This window comes from Oratosquilla oratoria, chromosome 17 (assembly GCF_046742065.1).
Source record: "Oratosquilla oratoria isolate Oo_2021 chromosome 17, ASM4674206v1, whole genome shotgun sequence".
NCBI lineage: Eukaryota > Metazoa > Arthropoda > Malacostraca > Stomatopoda > Squillidae > Oratosquilla > Oratosquilla oratoria.
Genome location: NC_134793.1, coordinates 12623877 through 12632955, shown reverse-complemented (window position 1 = coordinate 12632955; position 9079 = coordinate 12623877). Strand labels below are relative to the sequence as shown.

General features: G+C 38.4%; 1 protein-coding gene across 5 annotated transcripts in view; it reads right to left on the bottom strand.

Moving 5' to 3' along the window:
• Window positions 1-331: 331 nt before the first annotated feature.
• PAN3 (Poly(A) specific ribonuclease subunit PAN3) overlaps window positions 332-9079 on the bottom strand; it is a 55562-nt gene continuing 46814 nt past the window's right edge. For all 5 annotated transcript variants that reach the window (XM_076200448.1, XM_076200449.1, XM_076200452.1 and 2 more), the window contains one exon: window positions 332-8723. The gene's annotated coding sequence lies outside the window, so the exon portion shown is untranslated. The remainder of the gene's footprint in view (window positions 8724-9079) is intronic.

The following is a 9079-nucleotide window of genomic DNA, read 5'->3' as shown; positions in this document are numbered from 1 at the left end:
GGGGAAGGAGTATGGTTGAAAGGGGGGAAAAGTGTATCTTTTTCATCACTGCATGATAGCAGTTGTCACTTTACTCCTGGACAGGAATTGAACCCAGGGGTACCACTATGAGATGGTGAGGCACCCACTGATTTTTCTTCAGCCTGCTTTTGAACTCTGCCAAGAAGAAGGCACAAGATGAGGAGAGGGCAGAACCTTCAAGTGGGACCCACAACAGGTAGGGAAGACCTCATCCCCGTGTCACAAATAGAGTAACATCCTAATGGGAAGATGAATAGGAAATACAATTAGGTAAATACACACAAAAGGGTGTCCATTAAAACTTAAGAAATAAGTAACCTTTTCTCCTTTATTTATGAATAGTTACAATAATAATGATACAATGAAAAATATATCTGTACTTACAAAAAGTTATTTCTCATCTGTACACATTTGTCACTCGTCACAGAGGATACACATTCTTGCATGTGGCGGACACTCCCTACTTGTCAATACGATGATGCTCTCTACAGCTCTGTTTGTCCAAGGAAAAATTGCTGGGTCATGTCCTGAAGCAGGTTCAGGTTGGTATAGTCTGACCTTTTCTACATAGCAAAGTTTACCTTACATAAAATATATATATATATTTTTTTCCATCTGACAAAGGTAAAGTACTTATCTTTAGTTTGCAATATTTAACCATTTTCAGTAAACAAGCCAATACCAGGTTAATATAACTTTAAAATTGGTCTCCAGTCTTTCATTTTACGTTGGCCAATATTGCTGTACATAACCCAATCTCAACCAAACTATCCAAGTCCATTTTGTGATTAATAAAATAAAATGAGAATACTTTTGCACCAAGAACACACTCCAGGGCATGATATTCCTTATCCTTAACTTTTGGAAACAGGACAAGACAGAGGGAAGAGCTTCACCACAAGATCAGGTCAGGTCAAGCCACAGGAACCTTCTATTATGACTTGACCCACGTGAAACACACAAGTGCAACACTGGGTAACTTGTATGATATTGCAGTCTTTTCATTATGTCCAACAAAAATTAAACAACACAAGATGAATAAATGCATTACAAAACTTCCAATGCATACCTATTGGATTAACCCCCACTCAATCGGAGTATCTTTTCATAGGTAGGTAATACCAATGGCCTTCAGCCCCCTTGAAAGGCATGTGGCCTAGTCGAAGCAAGCTTCGACTCTTTGTGGGAGAAAAATACAGAAAGGGGATTTCCCAGTCCCCTTACTGTCCCATTTAGTTGTCTTATGACATGCATGGGAACAGTGGCAGCATTCTTATCCCCCACCACTGGTGCAAGAGAAAGAGTGAGAAAAAAAATGTGGTGTTCTAGGGGTGGTACTGAAGAGATTTAAGAAGAACAGCAGGAATGAGGGACAATAGTTAAAAAGTGGCTCAGCCTTCCTCTATGAATGGAGATTTGTTTCCAAGCATAAAAGGATGCTGTGCAGCTGGTCCATAGGGATTCCATTAAACTCCCTAAAGTACTGTCTGCATATAACTGTGCAGCCAATACCTGAGTATGGGGTCGTATAGAAACTAAGAGGAAAAAAATACGTACAAAAACTTACACTGAAAATACAGCTGCCATACAACTTAAAAAATTTCATTGTAAAAGTCAATAATTAAAAGAGAGAGAGAGAGAGAAAAAAAGGAGAAATATATTCAAGCATGCCAAAGGAACTTCAGCACTGAAGTGGAATTAATAATAAGTAAAAGTACAAAATGTCCATGGCTGGTCCCATCTACCCAACAATGCATGACAACACTTGCAATTCATGACCATGATTGTTATATACTTTTCAGTGATAACTTCTCTCATTATGAGTAACGGTTATCACCAACAAAGACAATTATAAAAGCAGTTGTAACTAACAAGGTTTGGGCAAATATAGCCTATTAGATGTCACAACCAACACCAGTTTTTCCTTGCTTAAGTCCAGGATATCTTTGACGACCAATCCTTCAAAGTTGTGTGAGCATTTTAGGTAAGGCATCTCTTGGGAATAAAAGATGCCTCACTTGAACACCTACAGGTCTTCAGATTCCAACCCCCACCCACATCACCACCACCAGCTATGATTTTCCTACCTGTGTACGAATGAATATGGACTTCCAGCTTGCAATCTCCACCGCAATGAGATTAGAATTATAGCTTTGCGCTGTGGCAATCTTTGTACTCTTTGATTTGTGAAATATTTTTTGTTATAGCTTTTCTTACAAATATCTATAGAAAATTTCTTTATATTTGATATATTCTTAAAAGTATTTGCAGGTCATAACTTGGAAAATAAAAATAAATCCTTGAGATGTGGACAACAGAAAATTTTTAAGAATTCATTATGTATGCATCTAAACAAGTGTGAAGAATGACTAAAATATAAACTATTAAAACTGCAAAATATGAACGACCAATAGATGTACACAACTTCCAAAGTAACCAATACAAAAGTTACCTTCAACCTGGACAGCCCACTCCTTTGCATATCTCACATAAGAAAATGCTATATACAGAGAATGAAAGGCTAAATGAAAAAGCTATCAAATGCAAAGCTTAAATGTGAAAACATTAAATTCCCTTCCTGATCAACTAAACAAAAGAATAAAATCCCTTTTTGATTACAAGATTTGCCCAATCACAATCCTTCAGAGTAAATTGCTAATACAGATATACTTCCCTTAAATATTTCAAGTCTCTTATAAGCAAAATATGTTATCCAATGATAATTTTTGTTTTGTTTTTTTATTTGTTTTTTTGTCAGTTTTCTTCCCCATGATAGTTAATTTGTAAGACTAAGGCGAATATAATTTTTGCTGGACTTCCATCAAAGCCAATAGTTGACCAACATCCTCAATGCTGTTGCAATGATCAGGTCTTGGTGGCAGTTCACATCAAAATCTCGATGGGCATAAAAGCAAACTATACTTAAAAGGAACAACAGTAGGAACATTCCATTTATCCTTTGACTTCATCCTCTCTCAATCCACATTAGAAGGACAAGCATTAAACTTGGCTTTACTGTGGATTTGGTAGAAAAGAAGCAACACATCAATAACAAATTGCAAGGGCCCTGTACTGTTAAGAAGTGTCCTCCACCCTCTCATGGTAAGAGAGTTGTAGATACTTCCAAAGTCACTTAAATCAGCAGCATACAAGTGGACATGTTGGTACTTAATGCTAAACTGGATATTCATGGCAGCTGGGTTTGCAAGTCATACTCGTTCACTCACTTCACATTTCCAAATGTCACTGGAATCATTTCCAAAGAAAATCCTGAAGTTTCTGGGTAAAACAAAAACTTATTGACAAAATAAATGTTGAAGGTCCAACAGAGGGTGTTTATCAAACTTCCATAAAACTGAAGATTGAAACAGTATTTTCTCTGATGGGTCCTCTTGAACTTTCATTATATACACAACTTAAATCTTTAGTGGGTGGACAATATCCATAGTCCACTATAATATCTGTTACAACACTGGAGCACAAAAGTCTTTCTCTCACTACCCAACTCATTTCCTAAAACATTAAACAAAAAATCCTGACACACAAATGAAAACCAGCACAGAAGACTGATATGTGAAACTCGGCAACACACGGCAACCAAGGACTGGACGTATTGCTGGCGGAAACTTGAGATTGCTACAAACGCAAGCTCTGCATTTCTGCATCCACCTTTTGTACATCAGTTGGTTGGGACCAGTCTGGAACCAGTCATCATTATACCACCAGCAAAAAGGGGTCTAGAGTATCCTCCATATATCTAAATGAAGTGACAGTCTTCACTATCATGCTAATTTTTAATTTGTCATTCTCAGATTTTACAGAATTAAATTTCTTTCTTCATAAAAACTGGAATTCAATAAAATCTGAGAATTATTAACCAGTTGGCATAACACTGAAGAAATTGTTAGCCTCACTTAGACGAATGGTATACAGAAGTGTCCTGAGGGTCAAATGCAATGAAAAAAGGCAAGGTTTGGATGAAGAATAATGGTGACAGGAATGGCATCAAAGGATGGTGGTGAGGAATAGTGGTAACCATGGCAGTAATGGATGGTATGAGGGAATGCAAGGTATAATGGCAGGAACTGAACATAATACAAAACATGACGCATCAAAGTGACACTATTGGTGGGATTAGTATAGGAAGTAGTCAAGGGAATTGAGGAGTGATGGTGGTCCTGGTGGGAAAGGAAGATGGAATGCAAGGATAGAATATGAAACATAATGAAGGTAAGAGAAACGGAATGAGAAGGGAGGGAAAGAAGATGGTGATGGTGTGCAGGAGGAGGACAGGAATAAGAAAAGGGAGTGCCATCAAGTGGAGAGTTGGTTTAACCTCATGGCTGAGGTAAGGATTGATGGAGGTCCTATGAGCATGGGGAAGCTGAAGGGAATCAGGCTATGGGGAAGAAAAGTTATGACAGATGGTAACTGTTAGACAAATATGGTAAATGAAGACTACCATTCATGTATTGAAAGGACAATGGAGAGAAGGAGGGAGGAATGAAAGGAAAGGAGAGATGGGGTAAGGAGAAGAGTAAGATAAGATGGTAGGATGGAAAGAAAGAGGGTTTGTACAACCAAATGCATTAAACAGGCAGTGACTGGTATTCAGGGATGAGAAGGCAGTGGATAAGTAGGATGAGACTACAGGTGGGATTAGGGGAAACTTGGGCGGAGGGGGAGTCAAGACTGAAGGCAGATGAGAAGTAATATAAAGTGGTAAAAGGAAGGAAATACATAGGTTTGAAAAAAGTGTAAAGGCAATTGATGGTAATAAAGAGTGTGTTACAAACTGGCTCCAAGAATGGCTGAGAGTTGTCCACAGCAAAGTGGATTAAGGTGGAAGGGTATTTTTGGGATGACTGCTCAAAGCTCAAGCCAAAAGGGCCAGGCAGTCTGACCTTCATATTTATCCCAGAAATGTTTGAGAGAAAAGATAAGACACATCATCTCTCCTCCCTCAAGTCTGTATACATATCGAGTTCCTAAGCCACTTAGTCTTAACAATGAGCACAGGTCATGAAGCCCAAATCACAAGCCACCAGATAGGTATAAGCATAGTTAATTTAGGCTGGAGGTGTTAACCACCACAATCTTTGTTAAATTGTAAGGTAGTTATAATGATGGTGTCAAAAATTTACTTATGGATTTCAATATCTAACAACCACATTTCTTGTCATACATTTGTAATCATGTCAAGTGGTGAGAGATGTAGCTATTAGTCTTGATATCTGTTCACAAAATGTAAATACCATCACTGCAATCATCTTACAAATTTATTAAGAATGCAGTTATCAGGGGCTAAGATGGGCAGGGATGCAAGAAAAAGGATGGATCACCAGAGACCAAAAAAGATCCGAGACTGATTGGGAGCGAGAAGAAGAAGAGCAAAGGAGGGTAATGACAGGTTGGAGGGCTTGGGAAGATTTCTTTGCCATGGCATGACCCAAGTGTTCAAGCAAGAGCCAAAACTCAAACTTGAGAGCTCACTTCAGTCCCAGGCAGGCTGAGTTTGTGTATGTAAGATTACATTGTGGACAACAACATTTGAACTTCTATTCTGAAAGACTGAAATATATGTATATATATTCATATATATGTATATATATATACAAGGGAAAAAACCACAGTTGAAAAATGCTTGTTTGAAGTATGCTCCCAACACTCACACTGTGTTCCTGTGTTGCTGATTGGTTGACTTGATCGTCCTCATTGACTCCTCTACTATGTCATTTGTAGTCTTCTAAAAGTTTCATTTACAAGTATTATACACTAACTCATCATAAGTTAGGAAAAAAAAAAAAAAATCAATATACTAAACACTCAGTTCAGAAAACTTTGAATCCTAAAAATGGATTTGTGAAATAAAACACCACAGAGCAGTGCAGAGGAGATTGAGATCATATGCAGACTGTAATTTCATACTGCACAGGCAACACTACAACTGCAATGTTGCATGGATCTTGCAGATATCCCAGTAGCTGTACTGCATCGCTTGGAAGTTCAACAAAGGGACCCCCTTACTGATAATGCAATGTCACACATTCTACATATAACACTTGACATAATTTGCATTGTCAGTCTTCATGTAATAATGCCTCATGTGCGAAGTCACATGACAAAAATTGAAGTGCAATATGAGGTGTGGCACAAAAATATGACATCAACTTCTATGTCTCCCACTTAGATGTGAAATAGCAACATCACAGATTTTGTGCATAAATCAGACAGAATGTGTCATATCACAGATTTTGCACAAAGATCTGAGAAAATGTTATCATATTCCATATTTTGTACAGGTATATGGAACTGCAGATGTTATTTTGCCCCTTTGCATCACTGACAACATTGCAAACATCAAAATGTTCCAGCCCAACTAGTGACTTCAATTATCATATTCAACTTGGTTGACACCAGTCACCTCTCAACTGCCAGCAATACTCTGGATAACAAACAGTTTGTCAAACAAAATGCTTTGACACATCACAGTCTAAAAAACTAAAGTTCCAGAACATACATTTGGGATTACCTTGGGAGATAGTGAGCCCTTCTTTCGTACTTGGATCCCAACCTCTGGCTTCAGTCATCTGTTATTCATTGTTGCTATTAAAAAAAATGTAAATAAAATAAAGAAAGAACTAAACGGAGGTTAAAATCCATTCCCTAACACTGACTTGCAAATAACTGTCAAACCTAGATCAGCACATGCACACCTGAGGACAAATGAAGTTCACACAACACAGCATGCAGTGATGTGCTGGAGGTATATGGCACCCACAAATCTCTCAATAGTAGGTCTATACAACAAATGCAATTTCTCAATGATCTGCAGTTAATGTCCAAGTCAATTTATAAAATTATTTCTAACCATAGGTTTGCCTGTGTTTACAATGAAAATTGTACTCACCTCTTCATAATGCACTGTGTAAGCTTCATTTACCCTGACTGTACATTGTTTTATCTGCCCTCTAATTCCCCACTTCATTATACTATTCACCACCAAAGTGTTCTGGGTTTAGATACAATTCTATTGGTAGTACATCTTGACACTCAATATGTTAATTACAGCTAGCCTTCTAGTGTAAGAACTTGTCACCCATAAACATTACCATGGATCCTTGATGAAACTTCAACACCTTCCTACTCGGCAAAGTATCTTATGTTTCATATTCTTCAAATGGTCTTATACACAAACCAGAAATATGGTACATTGTATACGTGGTAAGAATTCAACAATGACAAGGCCTGGGAAGTCCCAAGAACCCCAGTAAACTGGACTGTTTGATTCTTACCAGTAAGAGAGAGGGGTCTTGTCATACACAGACATAATAGTATTTCATTCTATCTAACCACTAGGAGTCTAAACAAGCCCGTTGGAGACAGAAGGCATATCTTTTACAAAGTGGTCACTGCAGAAAAAAAAAGGAACAAAAAAAGACTGACTGGCTTCACTGTGGCACATATGCTTGATGCAAAGGTGAGCAATTTGTCTACCTTCTGCAACTAAAGAAAGAAAAAAGAAAAAATAATAACAACAACAGTAATAAAAACAGAAAAAAATACATATATTAAGATTGCAATGCAGGCTATGTCCAGGTTGCAGCATTGCCTTCTGAGTTTCCATTTTCACCACAGGTTCCATAAACAGGTTCCTTGCCAACTGTCCCTTTGTCCACAAGCCAGGACCCTTTCTAGATAATGAGCCTAGATCCTGGCTTAACACTTGAGGGGGAGAGGGTACTCTTAAGCACTGTTACCAACCACAACTGATGAAGACACAGGCAAGCCGTGTGGGACTTTGCTATAATTGCATGAGGTAAGTTAGATTTCATCAAAATATATCTACGCATTGCCAATACCTTCGGGTGCTTTCATTGCACAGTATAGAGTAACAAGTCGGCTTTCCCTAAGGCCTTCTCCTCAGCTGCAGCCACACTACCCATCCTAATAAATACTGTGACACCATTACCCTCTGCCACGAAAGCGTAATGGAAAATGCCATCAGCACGGCACATACATACAGATGTCACTGCAATGGGAATGCCATTATGTGACTCTCTTCTTTAAGACACTGCCTTGCATCTAGCCACACTAAGGGCTTCACTGGAGATCTGCCTACGAGATTCAAGTAAACCTGAATTCTTTTTAAGAAGTGCACAAAGAGAGATGACAACACAGGACACCCCGGATTAAACGATTCCATATCCATTACCACTAATTAAATTTGCATTTAATATCTGAACACTTGAGTCTTGTTGCAAAGGAGTTGGCAAAAAATACCAACAATGGGGAATGGCAGTTTAAAATTGTCATTAAAAGATTACATGACTCAGACTTATCCTTTCTCCAACATATGCACTCTCTCGATACTTAAACTGATGTCTCAAATTATACACAACCCCTGCCTCTCCCACTGTCACCACACTCCTTCAGTGCCCATACACATATACACATGTCCATCTTGCGCCAACACAGACACAAACTATTCACAGACTATCCCCCTGTTGATATTTAGCCCCACTCCCCAGGTATCTGGATGGGTGGAGAGGATTAACGTCCAGGAGTGAGAAGTCGAACCAACATTGCATTCTGCCGCCTGTCCATTTATCACAGCAATACTCCCATGGGTGCCCTGTTAAGGTACACTCACGAGGGGGGGGACTGGGGTTCACCCCTCTTTCACAGACATGGGCTAAACTCTGAAAAAGCAATTAAAAACCTTACTTATATTTCCTAGATTTCATCATACTTAATTTGTTGCTGGGTTTGGCACTGATGGTTTCATTCAAATTCAACAATATTTTGTCTACATAAATCCCATGCAACAGAATGCAAGAGAAGTTGCATCTTTAGAAATATTGTACAAAATAAACACCATTGCCACAAAAATAAGGTGTCACCAGCACTTTATATGAAATGAAAATTAATATAATAAGTACTAAAAACTATTGAATGTAGTGTTATGAGAAATATATATCAGGTGAGGAAAATAAAGAGAAGACCACAAGGGAGTAACTGTATTCACTCAACTGTGTGGAGCAGTTAAAGGAAGCAG